Source organism: Lycium barbarum, chromosome 3 (assembly GCF_019175385.1).
Source record: "Lycium barbarum isolate Lr01 chromosome 3, ASM1917538v2, whole genome shotgun sequence".
NCBI lineage: Eukaryota > Viridiplantae > Streptophyta > Magnoliopsida > Solanales > Solanaceae > Lycium > Lycium barbarum.
The window spans coordinates 79034558-79039206 of record NC_083339.1 but is presented as its reverse complement, the minus strand read 5'-3'; positions in this window follow the sequence as shown (position 1 = coordinate 79039206).

The window sequence follows — 4649 nt, the reverse complement described above, 5'->3', positions numbered from 1 at the left end:
GAGGCAGATTATATGTCCTTAATGTTGCAGGGCTCCATTAGCAGGTTATGGGGGAGGCACATTACTCCCACTATTCTATTCATCCAGGCTCAACAAAGATGTACCATGATCTCAAAGAAGTTTATTGGTGGGATGGTATGATAAGAGATGTAGCGGAGTATGTTGCTCAATGTCCAAATTGTCAACAGGTCAAGATAGAGCACCAGAAGCCCGGAGGTCTATTGCAGTCTATGGAGATTCCGTCATGGAAGTGGGAGGTAATTAATATGAACTTTATTACAGGGTTGCCCCGTATTCGGCGGAAGTGTGATTCGATATGGGTCATAGTTGATAGGCTGACAAAGTCAGCTCACTTTCTGCCTGTCAGAACTACTTATGCAGCCGAGGATTATGCAAAGCTTTATCTTAAGAAGATTGTACGACTTCATGGTGTTCCTACAGCCATTATTTCAGATAGGGGAACACAGTTCACAGCTAAATTCTGGAAGCCTTTTCAGCAGGGATTGGGGACTCAGGTTAGTCTTAGTACTGCATTTCATCCACAGACAGATGGACAAGCAGAACGTACTATACAGACACTTGAGGATATTCTTAGGGCTTGTGTACTTCACTTTCAAGGCAGTTGGGATGATCATTTGCCTCTTATCGAGTTTTCATACAACAACAGTTACTATGCCAGTATTCATATGGCTCCTTATGAGGCCTTATACGGGCGGAGATGCAGATCGCCTATAGGATGGTTTGATGTCGAGTAGAATCAGTTAGTAGGCCCAGACTCAATTCAACAAGTAGTTGATAAGGTGAAAGTGGTTAGAGAGAGGTTGCTAACAGCTCAGAGTTGATAGAAATCCTATGCGGATAATCGACAGCGCAAGCTAGAGTTTGAGATAGGCGATAGGGTGTTCCTGAAAGTTTCGCCTATGAAGGGAGTGATGAGGTTTGGCAAGAAGGGTAAGTTGAGCCCTCGATATATTGGGTCATATAAGATCATTCATACAGTGGGCACAGTGGCATATGAGCTAATATTGCCTTCCGAGTTAAAGTCGGTTCATCCAGTATTTCATGTATCTATGCTTCGTGAATGTATCGGAGATCCTTTAAGAGTTGTACCAGTAGATGATATCCAAGTGACCGAGCAGTTACCATACGAAGAGGTTCCAGTGGCTATATTGGACAGACAGGTCCGTCGGCTGCGGACCAAGGATTTAGCTTCAGTTAAAGTTTTATAGAGGAATAAGAATGTTGAAGAAATGACTTAGGAAGCGGAAGAGGCAATGAAGACTAAGTACCCGCATTTGTTCCCAACAGTACAGGAGGTTCAGTCGAGGCATCATTGCCTCCAGGTATTATCTCCTTCAGTTATCGTGATTGGTCGTGTGAGGCCATGGTTTTGTATGTTGTAATATGTGGCCCTGTGTGGCATTATTTTGGGTTGTTGTGTGCAGGACGGATTGGTATAAGTACATGGGAAACTCTACCGAAATTTTTATAACTCAGGATTGTTCGAACATTTGAGGACGAATGTTCCTAAGGGGGAAGAATATTAAACCCCTCATTTTCGTAGTGGTAGAACCTATGGTTGCCTAGTCGGGTATGCCCTTGGAATAGAGACGCGAGCCCGATTTTAGAGGTAGAAAGTGCCTTACCCAGTGTACAAGGGTACTAGTAGATATTCCTGGTGATTTATAGAGTTAGAAGTTGAACGAATCGAATCGACGCGATCTGAACTGAATCAGAAAAATCTGCAGAACATCAGAAATCGTCGACATGGTCGATGGGCCGTCGATAGGGCCCCACATCCTTGCTTCTGCAGGCGCAAGTCGGCGGAGCAAGTCGACAGACGGTCTCGACGGGCCGTCGAACCGGACCGATGTAGCTTTTTGGCTTCCAAGTATAAATATAGGAGCCACAACCCTATTTCTAATTTTTCCTCCATTCCAAATCAGAAAAACTCTAATATATTCTCTCCCAATATTTTTCATCATATTAGTGAAGATTTGACAAGACCTGGACCCCGTAAACCCGAGCTTGTGAAGAAGAAGATTGCTTCTAGGGTTTTTTTTCAAGGTTGTGAAGCTTAGGGAGTTGAAGTTGAAGTGATTCCTGGGATTTTTGACCCCTCAAGGTATGTAAATGATTTCTACCCTTTCATTTGAGTTTATTATCAAGATTTTTAGTGATTTAAGTAAAGAGAAGGTATTTGTGGGAGTGGTAAGTTGATGAAGGGCAAGATAGTGACTTGGGGTTATTTTAAGAGATGCTTGGAAATGGATTTAAGTATATTTTGATATATATATATATATATATATATATATATATATGTGTGTGTGTGTGTGTGTGTGTGTGTGTGTGTTGTCATCGTGTTGTGGGTATTGTGGTTGATGTTGGATCGAATGAGAAGTTGAAGAGTTGTTAAGCCTATAAGGAAAATGTTGCCCATAAATTGTCAAGCTCTATCCGTGTTTAGAATTATTATTAAGCGAGGTAAATAGTCTAATTGAGGCCTATGTTATCTTAATTGTAGACTTGCAAATTCGAGAGGTAGAAGTTGGACGATTGAGCATACTTTGAGGTATGTTAAGGCTATCCTTTCTTTCCTTTGGCATGATCCTATGGTATGATCCAATAAGCGAGTAAGAGAGCTTCCATATTACTCTATCCCATGGAGCCTCATTATGGGATTCACCTTCTTCTATATTCGTTGGTGGCTCCTTTTCCATCCGTCTTGCTATCGTAGCCTTGCCCTTCTGGGCGGCTGTGGCTTTTCTCTTTACCGGCATCGCTGAAATCATAACGCATAATTAAGGAAGAAGGAAATCTTACAACATAGCTCTATCGCACGATCTAATAAGAAGAAAGACGGTCATTTTTCCTAAATGCTCCACAGCCTCTTGTTTATAAGTGTGGCACGCTTCAGACCCATAAACAAGACTCCACTGGACACGGCTCGTAGACACACCCTAGGACAGAACTGCTCTGATACCACTTTTATCACGACCCGACTAGGGGCCATGACGGGTACCCGAAGCTGACTACCGAGCACCACTCATTAAGCTAATCATCATACCCAACCTGAATATGCACAATCTCCAAGGCAACACATACATATACACATAAGCCCTCACGGCTGCAAAAATTATATACAAAAATATACAATGATATATCCATGAGACAACTACTACCCATGCATACGTATTTATACTAGAGTACGGAGACATAAGGATGGGATAGGACCCCGTCATGCCCGAATATGTACACAAAATAATATATCAAAAACTGCACCTGCGAAGTAGAGAAGTGTTCCTGTGCAAGCTGATCTCGCTCCTATGGATCTGGACCGTCCCCTTGTCTACCTATGGGTATGAACACAGCGTCCAAAAAGAAAAGGGCATCAGTACGAACAATGTACTGAGTATGTAAGGCATACATGATAACATAATAAGGAAATGTAGAAAGCATAAGAGGAAAAAGATAACTGTAACTGCTTGCCTCTTGAGGCGGAATCATGCATGCTTACTTTTTACCTTTTTAACATATCACACATACATACATGAGCTGTCTGAATCAATAACCTCATTAGCCCGCGTCCGGGTTAATCATGTCATGCCGCCCACTAGTGGTGTCATGTCTGGCCATATAGGCACGGTGTAATCATAAGCCGCCCACCTTAGCGGTGTCATGTCCGGCCATCTAGGCACGGCCTTAGCGGTGTCATGTCCGGCCATCTAGGCACGGTGTAATCTCATCATTATACTCTTATCATAAGACATGCATAACAACTCAAGTAAAAGCTACACTTTATCGGGGTGACGTAAGGTCGAGAACCCCCGATTCCATTATGGAGTAGTCATGATCATCATGCCTCGCCTTGAAGGAACTAGCATTATAAGGTGAGCCTAATAACAATGAATGACATCAAGGAACCATATAAGGATCATTAGCTTCATAAGACTATCATATCATAAGCTTTGGAGTCTCTAGACTTAGATTCGCCATTATCATTGCCATATTCATAACACATCTCTTATCTTTGTCTCATGAGAAGCTCTTGATAATCATAGACTTATAGTTTACGGAATATAAGAGGGTTATGGAAACATAAAGGAAGTCATATTATAACGATCATTCCTTAAGAAAAGAAGGGACTAGCCTTACATACCTTTTTGTCTCCTTAACTCTATCAACTAAATGGTTTCCTTCGAAGGTGGCAATTCTACATTCAAGAGAATTCGTACTAAGATTAGATAATCGATAATATACTTAAGCTTAAGCTAAAGCGACTAAAAGCTATTGAAAATTGGGCAGTATTTCCTTTGGTTCTACAACTTTCTCTATATAATATAACAACTCCCAAACATTAACAACAACATCCACAATATCGTAATCAATGATCTTCACCGAGCTATACATCATTCAATTCTCACAATTCTATTTCAAAGTCATCCATAACCATAATTACAATACAACACCCCATTCATCCTCATATAATGCTTCTTTAAAATCATTTATATCATTTATAGCAAGATCAAACTCACAACATGTCAAGAACTATAATTCAAGTCAAGTCATAATTCAAGAATATTACTATTTTCATATTTGCACTCCATATCCTCCTTCCTTCCATAATCTAAGTCTTTTAACCTCTCAAT